Here is a 9,473-nt window from a genome sequence, read left to right as displayed (position 1 = left end):
ATCCGATCCTTATGGAGTATGCGATTTAGTTCGTCAATAAATAGTCATGAGATACTTATGTATAAATTTCAGATTCTTTACAATATTATGTCTCACTAAGTATATACTTAACGTGTGTTGATTTCACGCGAAGGTAACAACAAAGACTAGTGGGGTTGGGAGCAGAAGCAGCTATCATCAATCTAATGTTGACTCTCATCAGTAACAGTAGGACAATCATATTATTTTAAAAAAATTATTATTGGCATGTAATCGAAATTAAGAAAATTGCTCTAGAATGTATTTAAAGTGATAACTTTAGAAATAGGTTTCTATGACTATTTTCTTGTTGTATAAAAATATTTTTGTTCACAAATTTCAAGTTAAAATCTTTAACGATTTCTAAATGATAAATTGTTTTAAAAGTGATGTGACATATATATCTCGTATACGGAAAGGTATACGAGAGATGAGTGTTACAGACTCCTCCAGTTTCCTTATTGTGTGATTCATAAACTGAGATAAGTGTGGCCAAGAACCAAGATTACAATGGTAAGAAAAGCCACATTCGTATCAGACGTGAATCAATTAGACACTTGATAAGGAATGGAGTACTCTCCTTAGAGTATGTGAAGTCGGAAAGGAACCTAGCAGATCAACTTACCAAAGGGTTAAGTCAAAAACTGGTCTTAGATTCGTTGAGAGGGATGGGTTTAAAGCCCATTGGTTGAGGAATTCATGGTGGATACCCAATTTAGTTATCTAAGTTCAATGTAGTCAAATGAAACCCTGAAAGGACTTATAGTGTACATTTCTGACTACCTATCCCTATGGGAATAATATACATGCACGGGATGAGCGTTTGCTCTTAATAAATTCATAGCCAGTGTTTGTGTGGTCTTAGAGAAAAAGACTTGACGAAGTTACCGACTATGGTTGAATATCTATTCTTAATAAGTTAATTACCCATAATTGAGTAGGTAGTCCTATTTGAGGAGGGCAAAATGAACTTACCGCTAGGAAGGTTGAGTTTTTAAACTTTTAATGAATTCAAATTCCAATTTGAATGGTCCTAGTAAAAGGGGTATTTTGAATTCACCAATTTGTAAGGTTGAATACTTATTCTTAATGATTTCTTATCCTGGAGTATGAGTGGTTCATTTATAATGAACTTGAAGAAAATCACTATGACCTTCGATGGAATGAGTCGTTAAAATAATCTTAATTATTTCATAGCCCAATTTTAGGGTTTTTATATTGAGATAAACTGATTAAATAACCTATGTAAGTGAAAAGTGTTAGCCACCTTCTATGAAAAATGTTGGGTTATTTTTCTAGAGCACTTACTAGAATCCTAAGGTAAGATGGCTAAATATATACTTTTTGTATATATATATATATATATATATATATATATATATATATATATATATATCTTACACAACGAGGACTCAGGTGGATGAAGGGGTTAGTTGTGTGTTGTGAGTTTATCCTATCTTAGAAAGTTCAAGACTAGTTTCACTTATCTAAGAGAAGGATGATCATCATCACTATGTACTAATTCAAGATATGTTCACTAGTCCTTAAGCAATTAATCTCTCTATTGCTCTTCTGGAGAGTTTATTTTCGAGTTTTAGAAGAATTCTATCACATTAGTGGGGGAATGTTGGTAATGCTCAATCCCACATAGAGTGGGTAATACATTGGGATTGGATATTTAAGGCTTTAATTCTCTACTCCCTTGTTGAGTGATAGAGAACAAGGGAGCTCCTCGCCCGCCGCCATTTTCGCTGTCTCGTCTCGTCGTGGTTCGTGGTAATACGTGTCTTCGACACGTACGTACGATTGTTATCTTTTTAGAGAAAATTCGTGAGGAATTTCTCTCAAAAGAACAAATGAAGAAAAATGTCTAATTAATTGACTGTTGTATTTCTAGAATTTAATAGACATATTTCTCCTTAATTTAATATGTACGTTAAGCTATATTAGGATTGGATTTGCAACTTTGTTCAATGGAGAGAAAAGCTGTTTAATTCATGAGTTTCATAAGTTACAATTTAAATACAAGAGTTACAAACAACTGAGTATTGATACGATGAACCTGGTCTGATTTCAAGCCAGGTACATTTGTTTTGATTGTTATTTTTGGGGTTTATTCAGAATTAAAATCAAAAATTTATTCTGATTTTTATTGTTGGACGAAAATGCCCCTATATCTAGCTTATAAATAGGGAAACTCATTTAGCTTCTCAAATCATCCAATAGGTCACAAATCCCTCTCAAGTGTTCTAAGATATTCTCTTAAAATTTCTTTATGATCAGAGGGCAATACTGCCGGTAGTTCATTCTGAATTCAGGTACAAATTCTTGAAGCGACTGTGTTCACCTAAGGGACGATTCGCCTGAATCAACGATTACACACATCAGGATGAATTTATTTCTAAGACAACGATTTTTATCAGGACACAGTTTTGGATTAACATCTTATACAATTATTTTTATTTGTCCTATCAATGCTAACGTGTGAATTTTGCAATACATTTCTTACAGCTCTGCTGTCACTAATATTTTAAGTTTTACGAGTCATGTGATTTTTTAGCATTTGACCTAGGCTAGTATAAGTGAAAACAACTAAGATACTTGTTAAAATAAAATATAAATATATCACACCGCTTTTCAGTAGGTAGATTCTAGAAACCATGCATGTCTAAGTTTGAACACATTTTTGTTAGTCATTATCAGTAAAAGAAGATGGATTAGGTACTAAATAATGATGTTTGGTTGGTCGGCCTTGATGTTAGTTCGAAAATGTATATTATTTTTTGTGTGGAAAATGGTCGATTTAGTTCCAACAAATCCCGGTCCAAGTCCCAACCGTTCCCCTGTATTATGAGCTAGTTTAATGTTTTTTTTATTATAAAACGTGTGAACTTCTGAGATTAGGTTTTAAGTAATAGCGTTTAAATTTAGAATCATGCTTCCTAATCTTTTTAGATTCTTTTATGTTTGATTTTAACCTAACCCCTTTTTCTCTGTGTAGTCTTTATATATATATAATATTTTAGCTCATAAATTATTATCTAATAGCAAAGGACGGTTTTAGATCCTTGTCTTGAATTAAACTATATAGAATATTTATAAAATATGAATACTAATGATAAAATCATAAAAAATAGAAAAGTAGGGGAAAATCTGAAAAATATAGGTGTTCAAAAATTAATTTGGGATTTAAACATTTGTTGCAGTGCACGTAAAACTCGTCATAAGGGAATGACGAGTTCCATGCTTTTTTTCCGATTCATATGACAAGTTATATTTTTAATATATTTTAGGGACTTGTGACTTGTCATTTTCTCTTGTGAGTTCAATGTGCATTGTAGCAAATGATATAGATCCCAAAATAATTTTAAAAACACTCGTATTTTCAATTTTTTTCATGTCTATAGTATTTTCAAATTTTATCAAAAATTTGCTGAACTTATATTTTGATATAACAAATATTTGTAAAATTAATTTTGGGCATAATTGAATATTTCAAAATAATGCAAAGATAAAATAAATTGAAAAATATGTTTTCTAAATTGTAATATATATATTATTTACTAAACTAAAATATGTTTAAAGTGTTTAAAATGTTATATGACACTCTTCACGATATTGTTCATACACGAATACTGTTCATGAATAATGAGTTTCAAAAATTCTGATAACATTTTGAAACTTTGCTCGAACAACTTCACCATTTAATTTTTCATCAATGGTCATATTTTTAAGTAGAATTTCAAAACTCATGTTAAAAGTTTCGAAACTTTCAATTATAGTGAGTTTAAGAGTTTCAAAACTTTTCTAAAAGTTTTGAAACTTCCTATGCAGATAGCTTTAATTGCATGATTTTAAAACTTCTGACAGCTATAACTCATTCCAATGGTCATAAACGGTTAGAAACTCATTTAAACTGATAAAAACAATAAAAGACACTTAAAGAAGGTTGCTACACCTATCCAACCTAAAAGATCAAGAAAAAAAGAGTTTTCATTCTCAATTCATTTAGTTTCTCTTGTACATATAGTATTGAGTTTTAAGATAGTGTTGTAAAAATTACATCTTATTCTTGAAAAGTAAGAATAAAGGGTAAACAACACATTTAGTGTCTGAACCATCAGATTTGGTATGTTTTAGTATCTAAACTTTTAATTTTTCAAACCATACTTAATATTTAGTTTTTATTTTATTTTAGTATCCCATCGTTAAAAACTTCAAGCATTTAGTACCTAAACTATCAGTTTTGCTCTATTTTAGTACTTGAACTTCCATTCTTTTTTCAAAATTTAACGTTAAATTTTAAATGGGTACTAAAATGAAACAAAAACTAAACTTTCGGTATGATTTTGAAAAAAAATGAAAGCTTAGGTACTAAAACATACAAAAACTAATATTTAGGTACTAAACTTGTAATTTACCCAAGAATAAATTAATAAAATATTGGAAATTTTTAGTGTGGATGCTAAGGTAGTGGATGTAGACTTATTGGACAAAATCAAACCACTATAAATGGTTGTACAAAATTTCTAACTTATTATTTTTACACCAAATATTTTTAAAGGCTTATCTACCTTCCTTTTAGCAATTTTGATTGATTGATCGAGATCAAAACATTTATATATATGTAAAAGAACTATAGATAAAAATTGAAAGAGTAATGTGGAAAAGCTCAATTCTTTAAAAAATGGATTTGTTTTTTCAGTTTTCAACTTTTACAAATTAAGTTAATTATTTAATTTTTCTATTTGAATAATTGAATGGTTAAATCAAATAATTTCTGCTCCAATCTCTTAAATTTTAAGTCTTTGGGATTAGGTGGGTTTTATGCATATCAGAGTTTGTTTGTTTTCATGTAATTGGTTTTTGGAAAATACTTTTTTTCATTTTTCAGTGTTTGGGTGGCGGAAAACAAATGAACAATATAATTTATTTTTCTGGTCAATTGAATTTCCTTTGTATTTTTTGAAAAATGACTTACGGTCTAATTTTCCGTAAGTCATTTTACAAAACATTATTATTTTATATAATCAATATTAATATATTATTTGAGTATCATTTTAACAAAAATATTCATTATTAAATTATATTTATTGATAATTTTTATAATATAATATAATATTTTTATTTTAATATATAATAAATTATTAATAAACTAATATTATTTATCATTTTCACAAAAATAATATTATTGGATTATTAAATATTTAAAATATATTCCTTAAATATAATATAATATTCTTATTTTAATATTATAAATTTTAATAGTTTAATAATATTATTATTTTAATAATTAATTACTAATATTATATTATATTTTATATTAATAAAATTTAATATAATTTAATAAATATTTTACTTTAATAAAATATAATAATATGAATATTTTAATTTAAAATTGTAGATATAATATTTTTGTTGAACCATGTTTTATAATATTTTATATAACAAATTAAACCAAAATGTTTTTGGACTTGATTGAATTTGTTCAAAGTTTTCAAAAATAATTCAAACTCCGTTAAATTAGAATTTGAGCACAAAACAGTTTTTATAGTACGTAGTACCGATAATGTTATTACAGTATCGATACTACATGAACAATACCGATATTGTTCATGTGGTACCGATACCAAAGGTAAGAGAAGTATCGATAGTTGTTTTCCAAATTGCTCAAATTCCAGAATGCAAAATAGGTATCAATACTCAAGGGGTATCGATACTACTTTATATAGTCGTATCGATATCATGAAGCATAGTATCGATACTAGTCAAGCCCAATGGTCTTCAACATCTAGTTTATTTAAATATTATAAAGGTAGTACTGATACTCATTAAAAGAGTATCGATACTCCCTGTTCTAGGCAGTTTTATTTTACAGAAAATTAATCACCAACTGCTCCAAAACATCCCCAAACATATAAAAACAAGTTGAGGATACTTGAAGAAGGTGTGGCAACACCTATCCAAAAAATTAAACACAAGATAAGAGCTTTTCATTCTTATTTTACTTTCTCTTGTAAATATTAGTGTTTTAGTGAGCTTAAATTTGTAAACACCTTCCTTTAAGAGGTTTTCTTGTTTACATATTTTATTCCTTTTGTAAAAGGGATTGGTTCTAGCTTAGCCTTTGAAAAGCTAGGGAGTTGTAAAGGTTATCTCTTTGTCTTGGAAAAAGAAAGAACAAATTAGTGGATTTGTTAGAAAATCCTAAGTGAGTAGCTTAGGTAGTGGATGTAGAATTGGTTGAGAAGTCGAAAACTATAAATCCTTGTACAAATTGTTTCATCTTTATACTCGTTACTCCCTAAACTCAAAAAGTCAATTCACCCCTCTTGGTAATTATTCGGGTTTTTAATTGAGCTTCATCGAATCCTAATAATTGGTATCAGAGCTTGACTCATTAGAAGGTCTAACAATCTTGAGACGATCCTTGAATAAGCTTTATTCATTTTTGACACAATCGAGAAGATAACTTCCATCTTTGGCTCGTTCCACATGGAAGACTCCCAACTGATCGACAAGCCTTCATACTTCAATGGAGCCAACTACCGATATTGGAAGAAATTAATGAAGGTATTCATCCAATATATAATCTTGATGCATGAGAGATGATCGAGAACGTCTACTCTTCTCCAAAGAAGAGGACGAAGCAGTGGAATGCCCAAGAACGAAAGAAAGCTCAACAAAATGCTAAGTACATGCACATATTGTTTTGTGCATTTGGTCCCGATGTTTATTAAGGAGTTTCTTCTTGTTCAAATGCCAAGGAGCTTTGGAATAAGCTCAAAGAGATTCATGGAAACAAGAAAGAAAAACCAACAAAGGCAGCGTACTTAATGGCTCTTGAAGAGCCCAAGGTATCTTATAACTCTAATGAACCCGATTCATATTCTTTTCATGAGTTACAAGATGTATATGATGAATTATTTTTGGAGTTTGAGACCGTGAACTCCAAATATAAGAAAATGATTTCAAAACTTAAAGTGAAAACGATTTTCTTTTGAAAGAAAAAGTTGATTTTGAAAAACAAAATGAAAATATGAAAAAGGATTTAGAGCTTTCAAAACTGAAATTGAAAATTTTGAAAAAGAAAGTTTTGATTTAAATGTTAAGCTTGAATACTTAACAAAAGAAAAGGAAACCATTTTAAATAATTCATCTAATTTTATAATGACGAAATGCTCACATTGTCATTATCATGGTCACAAGGAACATACTTGGCTTTAAAGAAAGGAAAACGTTTTTAAAATTAAACAAGTATGGATTCCTAAGGGAACAAGGGGCATTGAAAGTAACATTCAAGGATCCAAGCAATTTGGATACAAAATTTCACATAAATATCTCTTGTAGGTATGTGGGAGCAATGGTGATGAAAGTGAAGATACTCAAATGCTCGAGCCACACTTGATATGGAATGGGTAACCTCTAAGCTTATTTTGATTATATTGCATAATTGGTTGCTCATTTAGTTTAAGCATACACGAGTTTTGATTTTAAATGATTTATGTTTCTATCTCATGTATGTTAAAAAGAATTGTGATGAACGTTTTCTAAAGTTTTAATGATTTTTTGTGAATGTTTGTTCATCATAATGAATTTTGGTCAAAATTGGTTTTATTGCTTTGTTTTTAAAATTTTAATTTTTTGACCTTAATTTAAATGTTTATGCATGTGATTTGTTGCAAATGATATCTCTCTAACAATGATATCAATTTTTCAAATGCATAACATTTTTGGATAGCTTTATGCACATGCACTTATGTACAAAAAGTGGTTTTGCATAAAGTATATTTGACTTGTATATAATGAATTTAATGTGCTACTAACATGTTTGTTAATCTTTGTTGAAATTCAATGTCTTTTAAGTGTCTAGCTTTTAAAGTCAAATTTTTGTTTGGAATGCTTTTATGAGGGTGAGCTTTGATTTTTCAAATGATTTTATGCTAAAATTTTTATTTACTCTCCATTGTTGTTTTGAACCATTAAATTTGAATTATTTTTGATATAACAAAAAGGGGGAGAAGTATAGGTTTGAAAAATTCAATTTCTCAATGAAAAAGAGGGGCTTTAATATTTTCCAAATATTTATCTTTTTCATGATATATTTTATTAAGGGGGAGTTTTGCCAAAACAATTTTTCAAATGTTTTGTTATATCAACAAGGGGAGATTGTTGAATCATGTTTTATAATATTTTGATATAACAAATTAAGGCAAAATATTTTTGGACTTGATTGAATTTGTTTAAAGTTTTCAAAAATAATTCAAAGTCCATTCAACTAGAATTTGATCACAAAACAATTTTCTGAGTACTTAGTATCGATATTGTTCTTACAGTATCAGTACTACACGAACAATACTGATATTGTTCATGTGATATCGATACCAAAGGTAAGAGAAGTATATACTCTCTATGTAGTATCGATACTACTAGTTGTTTTCCAATTGCTCAAATTCCATAATGCAAATAGGTACCGATACTCAAGGGGTACCGATACTACTTTACACAGTGGTATCGATACCATAAAGCATAGTATCGATATTGGTCAAGCCCAACATTCTTCAACGGCTATTTTATTTAATATTATAAAGGTAGTACCGATACTCATGAAAGGAATATCGATACTCCTTGTTCTGGACAGTTTTATTTTGCAGACAATTAATCACCAACTGCTCCAAAACATCCCAACGGCTAGAAATGGCCAAAACCTCATTCCAACATATAAAAACAAGTTGAGTCCAAGGAATCAAACACAATAGAAGAGCTTTTCATTCTTATTTTCCCTTTATTAAATATTAGTGTTTTAGTGAGCTTAATTTTTGTAAACACCTTCCTTTTAAAAGGTTTTCTTGTTTACATCTTTTATTCCTTTTGTAAAGGGGATTAGTTCTAGCTTAGCATTTGAAAAGCTAGGGAGTTGTAAAGGTTATCTCTTTGTCCTAGAAAAAGAAAGAACAAATTAGTGGATTTGTTAGAAAATTCTAAGTGAGGAGTTTAGGTAGTGGATGTAGACTTGGTTGAGAAGTCGAACCACTATAAATCCTTATGCAAATTGTTTCATCTTTATACTCCTTACTCCCTAAACTCAAAAAGCCAATTCACCCCCTCTTGGCATTATTGGTTGCTCAATTGAGCTTAATCGAATCCTAACAATTTTAAATAAAAATATTGACATAAATAATATTAGATAAATTATTCTAATATTTGAAAACTAATATTATTATTTTGTTAATAATAATATTATTTATTATATTTGATGTTTATAATAAAGAAATTTATAAAAATTTACCGACTAACGAAAATAAATTACAAAACATCATCCTAACACTGTAAAATGATTTTTATAAATTATTTTCATAAAATGTAATTCATTCTACGAAATTCATTTTCTGTAATTTGTTTTCCGTGAAACAAACATACCCTTAGAGTGTTGTGAGAAAAATAGAAAAGTTGGG

The sequence above is a fragment of the Hibiscus syriacus genome, unplaced genomic scaffold (genome assembly GCF_006381635.1).
Source record: "Hibiscus syriacus cultivar Baekdansim isolate YM2019G1 unplaced genomic scaffold, ASM638163v2 tig00112281_pilon, whole genome shotgun sequence".
Lineage (NCBI taxonomy): Eukaryota > Viridiplantae > Streptophyta > Magnoliopsida > Malvales > Malvaceae > Hibiscus > Hibiscus syriacus.
This window is presented reverse-complemented; position numbering follows the sequence as displayed.